Source organism: Varanus komodoensis, unplaced genomic scaffold (genome assembly GCF_004798865.1).
Source record: "Varanus komodoensis strain SLA01 unplaced genomic scaffold, ASM479886v1 scaffold1, whole genome shotgun sequence".
Lineage (NCBI taxonomy): Eukaryota > Metazoa > Chordata > Lepidosauria > Squamata > Varanidae > Varanus > Varanus komodoensis.
In genome coordinates this window covers 101,917,800-101,929,480 of record NW_025335268.1, presented here as the reverse complement: position 1 = coordinate 101,929,480, position 11,681 = coordinate 101,917,800, and positions in this window count along the sequence as shown.

Here is an 11,681-nt window from a genome sequence, read left to right as displayed (position 1 = left end):
GCCACCTAACATCAGTGTGAAGGATTTAACTAGCTGGCTGAACCTAGTCTTTTCTTCTCTACTTTATCAAAGGGCCCAGGAGTAGATGAAGTAAGCATCTGCCGAGGATTATGGATGATAGATAATGACATGATAGACAGACTAAAGCTTGTGTGTGCAGCGGGAGCAGGAATTAAAAAAAGAGGATCCTTTAGGAAGTCTGGTAGAACTCTAAAACCACACCACCTCCTCATGCATAGCTCCAGTAGACATCACAGGCAACATGACAGCTGTTTATGCTGAAACTGTGTCTGGGAAAAGCATTATCATCAGACATGTAGGGATGTAGGTGGGGGTGGAATTGGTGGGAAGCCAGCAGTGCTCCCAAGGAAGCTGAGGCACATTTCCAGGTACTGTAGGCGTCTTTTCTCCCTTGCTGATAGGAGCTGCAAATCCAGCAGGCAGTGGGCAGTTGAAACCCAAAGGATTTTTATTAATAGCTCCCAATCCTCACTCCCCACCCTGTTCCTGTCTGCCCAGACATGTACAGCAACAGCAACGGACTGCAATAACTCCTCTTGCATCTCCAATCATTGCCAGTGTAATGCCACCAATAAGTGTTTGACAAACCCTTGTGGTGAGGAATCTGGAGGAGATGGAGGAGGAGGAAGAAAATGAGAGTCTATGTATGTGTGAACACAAACCCTAGAACCATTACTTTAAACACAGGCATTTGGACTTTATTTATATTTCTCCTACATGCTAACTCATCATCATTGTTTCATACAGAAAAGTGTCTAGCCTTCAAAAGCAGCTGTACACATAAGCTTCTGACCTGATTCACATGACATGACAGCCCACCATGGATAACTAATGCAGCTAATGTAGGTGCTTAAACTTCTACTCCATTTAATTCCTAGCCATTAAATTTGCTCATGAAAGGAGTTGGTGACTTTTTATATACAGATTCATGGCTGCATATCTCCTTAACCCCCTCCCCAAAAAGAAAGGCAATGTAGAAAATCAAAAGCATTTCATTTGACAGCTGTCAAAAAGAGTGCTCACAAAAATGGGGTGGCTTCACAATCTTCATTTTCCTGAGTAACTGGAGACTTGGAAGAATAAAGAGAAGGTGGGGCAACTGGGAACATTAAAAACCCTGAAGGTCTCATTGCAGGGGTTAGGGAGTTGCCAACTTTCATGAGCAAACCTCCTTGGTGTTGCTTTCCTTTGACAGCAGCCCATTTGACAGTGGTCCAGTGAGATCAAAGTAGCAAAATAACTTCTTTTCAGGCTTGTCTGGACAATGTCCATGGTTGGTCTACAACACATCACTTGGGCAAGTCTTCCTGTTTCAGTTATTTGGAATTGTGCAGCTTTGGAAAATTAAGTGGGGAAAAATATATTGTGCATTTACTTGCTCAAATTTTTTTTTAAAAAGAGGTGGAAAACCACTATCAACCCTTCCTACATGCTGCTTGGGGTACTTTGGAATGGCCATGAGAGGCTATCACTTCAGAGACTGTGAAGCAATCTCCTGAGTGAAAGAAAGGGAGAAGAGGGGGGAAAGCTGTGATGAATGCAAAAGGTTTTGTGACTGGAGCAGGGAGAAGTGACAATATGGTTTCAGCTTCCGAGGAAGAAATGGGGGAAGAATCCATGGTGCTTTGGATCGTCTTTTAGGCTCCCTATGCATTGTTCCATGAACAATGCATAAAGTGGGTTACTGTGTCATGTAAATTCATCCTCTGTCTCCTGTGTAGCCAAAATGCTACAAGCAGCATATATAACAGTTGTCCTTCTATGTTTTGTGCTCCTCTGTGTCAATTTGTCAGCGTAAGGCCTTTGGATCCGCTGAAGCACAACCACACTTGCATATTCTGAGCTGGCTGGCTGACGTACTGTACCAGAATGATGCAGTGCTTCCTCTGTCTGGTTCTGTGCCTAGGATTGAGCCTGGACTGTAGTTGTTAATTGAAGTAGGATTTGTAAAGCATTAATTGAATTACATCATAGATTTAACTTCAAAGGAATCTCTGTCTGCATTGAAGTTGAGTAGCCTGTCAGGCTGCAGGCAACTGTGATTGGTCCAAAGATTTTTAAGAGCTGATTGGATGACTTCACTGAACAATACTGAGTTATTTGATTGCCTTATAACTGAGCACTGGCTTCTGGATTGCTCACTTGCTTGATAGATTTATCCTCAACTTAGCTCTTGGCTTCTGTATGTTACTACTTACTTCTCAGCTAACTACTTTCTGCCTGCTCCTGTTTTACTGTTGGCTTTCAGAACAACCCTCTGGCTCCAGTCTCTCTTCTGGTATCGTCCTCTGTCATCACATCTCCTGTAAAACATCCCAGGTCTACTACTGACACTTACATTTTCTCATGTGTTTTACCTTTTGGCTTACACAACTGCCATAGCTTCTTACTTCAGTCCCTTTGCTCTGTTGCTTGCCCTGACTTGGCTTGAGCTACAGGAGAGTTAAAGGAACCATGTAAGGTCAGGTGCGACTAATTTACAAAGTCGAGCATTTGAAGAGTTTTCAGAGAACTGTCTTCTATATGAAGATATGAAAGTGTTGTCTATCCAATACAAGTTCATTTTAAAATCAAAGCACCTCAGCAGAGACAGCAGGGACCTTGAAATCACCACTTAGTACCTGGACAGCAGATGGAGAAGACAGACAGGTCGCCTGATCAGTTTTTTCCACTATGGTGAGGTGTTGTATCTTGGTTTAAATTAGAGTCACCATTTCTAAATTTGCAACCATACATAAAAATGAAAATGCTATGAAAATTGGAGCTCTCTTTTGCCCTCACTTCTGCTGAAATTGTGTTTTGCAACATCTAAATTGCCTTCATTATGGTGATAATCTTTTTTGGCAACATCTGAATGGCCACCCTTGAGCGAAGAACTTTAGCTACTGTTCAAAAAGGCTGTGGGAGGGAAGAGCATAGCTTGTCTAAATGGCGGTGGAGGGGGGAGCAGGGGGCTGTATATTTCATTACAATATCTCGCTATCCATAGTCTGAGCATAGCTTGAGTTTAATTCTAGCCTCCCTCACACCAACACAACACTCTTAGCCTGGATTGAGGGCCACATAAAGGGGTCACTAGAGTAGGCAAACTGTTACAGAAATAAAAAGTCATGTCAGCGTTCACACATTTGATAATTGCGTGAATCATACCATGTGTGCTTTGGTCTCGAATACATAGAAATACATTTGAAATGTGCAGCTCAATACCCTTTTTGAAAGGGTTGGATAAACACAAACACATTTGAAAATCAGAAATGAAAATACCTATACCTAGTTTTGTGCTTCTGGGAGAGATCTGACTCATATTTTTCGGACTGGTAACTTCAAAGCACATTTTTCAGTACTTAAACCTGTTCTTTGTGTCTAAGGAATTACCAGATGTTATGTTCCATTTTGAGGTTTCCAGTTATCTAGGACTGTTCTGCCTGGAAGACCACTGACATCAGAAATGGAGGGTATTGCACTACAACAGTCAGTCTCTGCTAAATGACTAACTTTTCACTGAAATCCAGTTCCCATAAAAGTAAGAGTTTGCTCAGTTCCCACTCTCCTCTCAACACCAACTAATGACCAAGTTGTTCTGTCTCAGATTATCTTCTTTGCTAGGAAGTCTGCTTATGGTCTGAAACTTGAGACTCAAGTAAGTAATATGTAAGCAGTTCAGGCCACAATTCAGTCTGAATGTTCATAGGCCTATGAACTTGGAGGATTACAGGAATCCTATGCAGGGTGGAAGGAATGAAGAGGTGAAGATTACCTTTGCTCTTTAGCCATATACTGGACAGTGGATAAAAATGAGAAATCTCTGAAATCCACATCCAGACAAGTGGGGAGGGACCAGGGGAGACAAACTGCCCTGTAAAAGGAAGTCAGGAGGGTTTCTCTTCTACTAGGGATGCCAAAAGCAAGTCTCCCTAGTAAGGGAGCTTAAGGCAGGCACATGGCAAAAAGTGTATTTGATACAGGAACCCAGGTATCATTCCCCAGCCAAAGGAAGGAAGACCCAGTTCAGGCCCATGGGTATAATTGGTCTTCCAGGAACTGGGCAAGCAGCTTAACACAGGACTGTGTTAGCTGGACACTATTTTTTTCCTTAGTTTGTTCTTTGCCACTGATTTGCTACTTTGAACTGCTTGTTGCTTTCTGCCCTGAAGTTATTTGCCTCTTCAAAACACTTATTGCCGTATGCCCAGGTTCTGAACAATCTTTTCCCCGTTCTACACTTTTTCCCAAATCCTTAGTAAATATTTTGTCTATTTTTACCAAAAACCAACTTGTGTGCTTTGGAGGTAAAGCTGGGAAGGCTAACATGACATGCCCCATATTTTGAGGCATCTATACTGTTTCAACATCCAGGTTGCACATGACCTGTTGAGTATAATTTGCAATCTAGCTGTGCTCCCCTAAGAACAGAGGTGGGCTGCAAAGGAGCCCAACATAGAGAACCCCAGTGTAATCTTTGACCAGTTCTTCCCAAAGAACCAAACACATGTGGTGGCTGGCAGTACCAGTGGGCATTGCTGTACCAGACCTTACACTCTCAGGTGGGGTTCCTTGAAGTCACCACAACAATCCAAAGTGCTGTTCTTTTTTCCCCCCTTACAGCTGCACGGATGGATGAGGACCTTGAAACAGGTCTCAGAACTTTCCAAGCCCCTGGACAGTAGTGTGTCAAGAGTTTGCATGTTGATAAGCTATAACCTGGGGTTTATGAAGCATTTGTGGATGAACCTTTGTAAAGAAAGAGTCCACCAGCAGGGAAAATAATCCATCCTCCCTGATCAGTAACAAGGACCACAGACCAAAGAGAGAGTTCTCAAAGGCCAGGACGACTTCTTTTCTTTTATAACTTCTTTTATATCGTTTATAATTTTAATTTTATATTGTTATTTTTGTATTGTATTGTATTGTATTGTAAGCCGCCCCGAGGCTTCGGCAAGGGGCGGCATAGAAATGTTCTACTAATAATAATAAGAAGAAAAAGGCAAGCCATCAGATAGATTCCTGTTTTGCCTACATTCACTGAAAATGGTTCTTCTAGTTAAACTCACAGGAAACCCAAAAAAGATTGTTTTCATTTATACCTTGAGCCCATTTAACTGGGTCATTATTAGATACCTAAAATGTGTTCCTCCATATACCTGCAGAACCTCAGGTGTCCCAAGGAAAACATACTCCTAACATCATTGGCTAGGTCTATCCCTCACTTTCCTGCCCTAGACCTTTTCTGGAATTTCCAGAGATAAAAGGAATGGATTTTCCCAATGCCTGCATTGTCTCTCCCTTGTGAACCCCTTCTAAAAATTGCCAGACCAATAACATATGCCTGCAGAAAAGAGATGCTTCCTATTAATATGCCAGTTTCTGAAACTACTTTTAGCATATATTGAACATTGGACCTACTGAGAACATTTCTGATTGTTACTTTCTTGAATGCCACTTTAGAATCTTTAATCCTCTTAGGTGGATATTAAATAAACCTGTAAAATTGAACTTGTGGAGTCAGTTAAATCTCTTTGCCTAGAGACTTTAGGCTTACCCACATTGCTTCAGCCATTTCATCCAAGCTGAAGAGTTTAAGGGAGTGTTTGAAGAAAGTCTGGCCTTTGGGTCACAAGTCTGAATCATTGCTATATGGTGTACAGTCACTAAGACATTAAACATGGCGTACCACTGGTACCAATGCTACCTGGGAGTAAGTAACAGGGAATCTTGCAACCTGTCCTGTGGCAAAGGAGGATTAAAGTCTACGAACTCATCATCATAGTCTTTCGCTTGCTGTAAAACCACCTTCTTCCTCTGGGCAGAAGCCGTGCAAACTCATCTGAGCTACCATGTTACTAAGGAGGCACCTTCCTAATTGTAATATAATTGTTTGAGAGTCAAAGCGTTCTACTTTCTAAACTACTCTAGAACACTCCAGACAGTAATCAGAATTAGTATTTATTTATATTCATTGTTTTAGGCTGTATTTAGGGGTAGAATCTTCACCTGATCATTAGCTGTATCTGTACAACAAGGCTTTCTTCTCTAAATGCAACTGTAAATAACTGCACCTTTATTGGGGCATTCCCCATCGCATGAGGATGGAGAATGTAAGCACACTTGTTGAGTCCCTGTGGATACCCTGTTGGCCATCCAGGTGTTGGTTGGTGAAACTCTTCCACAGATGTGGTCTCCCTGTGTGATTTAGGGGTCTAATTGTACCAACTTCTAGTTTGGGAGTCTCCCGGCTGCAAGCCTTTGCACTTCATTGTATGGAAGGGCTGGATGACATGGCCAGGACAGATGGAGACAGCACTGACAAATGCATCTCCACACTCGCCCTCATGCAATTTGAATCACAGGAAGAACAGAACAACTGATTGGGGCTTCTATGCACATTCTTATTTATATTATTCTTTAGCTTCGGTACCAGAATGTGTGAATGAGCATTTTGACACCTTCTTCTGTTCAAGACATTAGTCTTGTCCAGGGTACAGATGCTAAACTAAGCCAGAGTGAAACCACTATATACATGTCACCCCTTCTCATCTACACGATTAGCAGTACAATCTTATTCTTGTCTACTCAGAAGTAAGTCCCATTGAAGATGTAACCCTTCGCTTTGCTGCTTTTGGGGTGCATCCTGATGCCAAGTATGAAATAGTTGGGCTCCAAGAGTCATATTATTAAGCAAAGCTAATAACTTTGGATGTATTATTGTAAGTTAGCCTTCTCACTTCAGCTCCATCCTGCATGGCCTATAGTCAGGGGTGATGAGAGTTGTAGTCCAAAAATATGGAAGCAAGTTGGGGGAAGGCTGTTGTAAGTAAAGGATTCTCAGCCAGATGTCTTTTAGACAGTATTAGTTAACTGCAAGGCTAAAAATACCAGGGTTTGTGCAAAACAAACATCTGGCTTATTTGATTATTTTAGTACTTTTCTTTGAGGTAGGAAGATGATCCAGCCCTTGACATGGTTAAGGATTAAGTATATATTGAGCATTTGAGCTGTGTCTCAAAGCCATTTCACATAACTAAGCATGCCTGTGGAGAATGAAGAGTTTATCTGCCCGGAACAACCATGCACTGGAGTCTAAATGGGTAAACTTGGCTAAATATCTTAGAAAGTAAGAGGGTCTCACTTATAAGAGCTTATTTTCTCCAGCACACAGTTCCAACAGTGACCAATCAGATGCTCTTGAAAATTCACAAGATGAGGAGACAGCTTGTCTGTGCTTTGTTCCCAGCACAGGTAATTAGAGCTATTTTGCTACTGAAGTTAAAATCCATTCCAAGTTGTCATGACTTAGGAGCCATGGATTGACCAGTTCCTTGTGCTGTATTTGTGTAGGATTTGTAGCTATATGGTGTGTATCAGCATTCAGAGCTGTCACCACAAATCTGGTTTCTCTTGCAGATTGCAAGACCCATTTGACCTAACCCTGTGGAAAATCCATGCAAGTCTTGTATATATCACAAGCCCTTCTTTTCCAGTCAGCCTATATGCCAGTATCCTTCATTTCCAGGATGTTTGAGACCTACTTTCATTGCACATTAGTAGCATTTGAAAAAAGAATGTGGCCAATGCAAACATATAATGGGGTATGGACAGGAAGGGAAGAAGACATGCATAGCAACATAGTGATGAGGGTTTTACAGAAGAAAAGATTTCCAGGGAAAAGCTGTGGCTAAGTGTCTTCTGCTTATCTTGCTTCACCTGCTCGGTAAGTGAATTTATTGTTGCCCTCTCTCTTAACTGGCTTCTCTTCCACCACTTTCTCTCTGCTATTTCTGATTTTCACATTCTGAAGCAGAAATTTCTCTTGGGGAAGCCAGGAAGGTGGAGGGTGCAAGGAGTCACAGGAAGAGGAGAAAGAAACAGGAAGGAAGACAAAGAAGTATGGGATGAAATTGTTTGACGTGGAAGATTTGGCAGCCTCAGACTCAGAACCACAGATACACATTTTTCCTGGGAAGCTTTTCATAGAATCTAATACACTAGATGCTTTCTCTGAAAACTTGTCCTGTTTGTTTGACACTTCATGACAGTTTCTTTCTCTCAGTCTTTCACTCACCCTCTCATTCTGTCTTTCTTTTAATCTTTTAGTTATCCTCTTCTCCACTTTTTGAGCTACCTCTCTGAGTCATCTGAGGCGAATGCCCAAGGAAGGGAAAAAATAACAAGTGTATTTCCCAGCTGTCTGGAATAATCAGAACGGTCAGAGGCCCACTTTATGACTGCTATAGCAAGCAGAACAACACATCTTCTGTTTTTCCATTTCCCTAGGAGTGGCCCCCTGATCAATTCGCTGAAGCATGGCCTGCTGCATGCACCCCACTGAATGCCAGAAAACCAGCTGCCCTTCACAGCTGGATTGAGTAAGCTGAACCGTGTCAACTCTTCAGTGTTAAGTAGCATAGACACTTTTTACCACCCACCTGGAGTCTGGCATTGTTTACTTAACGGCAGAATGGCTGAGGACATGCTTGGCATAATCTGTTAAGCCATAATAGGAAGTGCTGCCTGGTGTTTTTGACTTGAAGTATATGATTTTTTATATCTGATAGGACAAGTCATTCAATGCTCTGCAAGTGTATTTGCTGATTTAAACAGAATGTGTGCCATATATATGTTGTAGACAGTGTAAGTTGAACAGAGAATGTGCATGAACTGCTGTGCATATTGAGATATTCCGGAAGAGAAACACAAGGAGGATGAAAAGGGCATTATTTACCTCAGGGATGGGCAGTAGGTAGATCAGGAACTATTGGTAGATCCTTGGATGCTTTGTGATATATCAACAAGGACTTATTTTAACAGTAGCAGCAACCTCTTCTCCCCTAAACTATACTGGTGGAAAATGAAATAAGAATTGCATTTTTCAGTGGAAGGACTTTGAATCCTGTTCTATTCTGTTATTCAAAATCAGCTCTTGGTCTCAGAATTCTTAATTCAAAGTGCATGAGTTTTATATCAAGTTCTGTTTGGATCTTGGGGTTTGTTGTAAAAATATAAGTAGATCTTACAAGCTTAAGGTCTGTCCACTCCCTGTTTACATTGTTGAGTCAATATACATAAACTCCAAACCACACTAGGTGATGTGAGAATTACACACATTGCCCAGTAAAAGTGTGTAGTCTCCATTGGAGAATGTGTATCCTCACCAGACAATGTGTGAAATACCTTGTAGAATGAATAGCCTGACTCATGATAAAAATAGCCTGACAACTTTTTCTACTAATTTGGAAATAAAACATATTGTGTACAGTTGAATTTACTAGATGTGCATGTTTTGACAAGTTGATTTGGTCTGAATGTTCTAAATTTGTGCAGCAATGATGTATCAAGATACTATAGACAAAACCAGGTTATGATATTACAACAAAACTAGAATGTTAAGATTTTGAAATCCACTCTTGGATATACTGAAACTTTGCATGGAAACATTTAAATATGATTAGGCTTGCTACCTTGTCTTAGCTCCAATAGCTGGCACAAAAGACAGGTTTAAGGCCAGGTGTGTTCAGTGCCAAATTAAAACTGATTCTATTCCCAAAAGATGATATATAAAATTAGCATATGTTCATATGTAAATCATAAAATAATATGATCACAGCATAATGGAGCTAGAAGTCACCTAATCTCCTGTTGAGACACTTGGCCATCTATCTACCAGCTCCCCCATGTGTATATACCCAATTATGCATATTCAAATTAGGTTTTGTAATTTAAACTCTTCCTGCTATTTGGGATATGAAAGAATTTTAAGATTTTTATTGCTTTTACACAGACTGGGTGACAAAAAACAAAACAGGAGATGAAAATATGAGCGTTGGAGGCAGGAAATGGGGGCCCCAGGGAAAGGAGAAGACTGTGAAGCACTAAACCAATTTCTAATCCTTTGCAGGAAACTTCCTATAGTGGCCCTATTAGGAGGCAGAGTGAGGTTTCTTTCTCAGTTCCTGTTCATAGAATAGTAGAGCTGGAATGGGGCCAAAAAGGCCATCATCTCCAACCTCCTGCTGCTGCAGGTCACCAATTTACACCATCCTACTCAGATGACTGTTCAGTTTCTTTCTGAATGTCTCTAGTGTGGGAGAGTCCATCACCTCTCTAAGCAGCTGGTGGTCACCACTTGAATTGATTATTCTGTGTCCTACACACTGGTATCATCAAAAAGTGATCTTGAACTTACTCTTTGTGACAGCCTTTGAGGTATTATAGATTTGTATCATATCCCCGCTTCTCAAGGCTGTACATACCCGGTTCTCTCTGTCTTTCTTCATAGGGCAGTGTTTCGAAACCCTGGATTGTTCTCAGTGTATTTTTTGTATTTTTGTATTTAGTGGTAATTTATTATGTTCTATTGTATTTCAATGTATTTTATTGTGTTGTAAGCCGCCCCAAGGCTTCGGCAAGGGGCGGCATAGAAATATAATAATAATAATAATAATAATAATAATAATAATAATAATTGTTTTGGTTGCGCTTTTCCTGCATTTTCCTTGGTTTCTAGAACTTGGCATAGTATTCTAGATGAGGTCTGACTAGTAAAGAGTATAGGAAAACTACTACTTCTCATGATTTGAAAGTAATACTTCTATTAATGCATCCTAGAATAGCAATTGCCCTTTTGGCAGCTGCATCACATTGTTGGCTCATATTTAACCTGCTTGTCCACAATAAGTTCAAGGTCTTTTTCCTTTTCAGTTTTGCTGAGGCACATATTGCATTTGGTTTCTTTTTTCTAAGTGGAAAACTTGGCAGTTATTCATTATTGAATCTCATCCTTTTAGTTTCAGCCCAGCATTCAAATTTATCAAGATCTCCCTAGGTCTTCATTCTTTCTTTCACCGTGTTTGCTATTGTCAGAATCCCGAAATCTCAATTTGAGAAGAGGATATAAAACTCGGGTTCATGGGAAAGATCAAGCGTCCAGACCATCTTGGCTTTATTGCATTACCCAGGTTCCCCGCGGGTCCATACTCACGATAATGCATTACCGGGCAGGCAGAGGTGAACTCTGCTGCTTCAATACCATTACAGGGCATTTATACTCTCTTGGTTAGGTACACAGGTGCAGGGCAATTGATGACAGAATGCAGACATTACAATAAGGTTCTGAGGTTATCACATACAGAACAGATAAAGGAATGTCAGTCAATCATACAGAGACAATGAGATTACAATATTTCTAACTGCAGTGTATTGACACTTTAGTTGAGTAACTTGAACCCATCTCCAGGTCTGCTTTGACATGTAAATTCAGGCTACTGAGAAACTATTCATGATAAGCTCAGACCCCTATCTAGACTCTAGACATTCTGAATGACCAGGGCACATGAAGCCCTCTGGGCCAGGAAGATACTTCCTGGTAAACTGAATTCCAATGCCATTTTAAACAGTGACTTAGCTTGGTTTTGAGGAGTACAGGATTTGATCCCACAATGCAAAAGCACACAGAAGTCATGCTTTTCAGACAGGATTTATCCAAAATTTCCCAACACTATTCCACCCAGTTTTGTATCATCTGCAAATCTGATTATATTTCCTTTTACTCCCCCATATAAATCATTAATAAAGATGTTGAAGAGCACTAAGCCTAGGCCTGAACCCTGTGGAACCCCACTAGTTACCTCCTTCCAGTTTGAAAGGGTGGCACTGATGAGCACTCT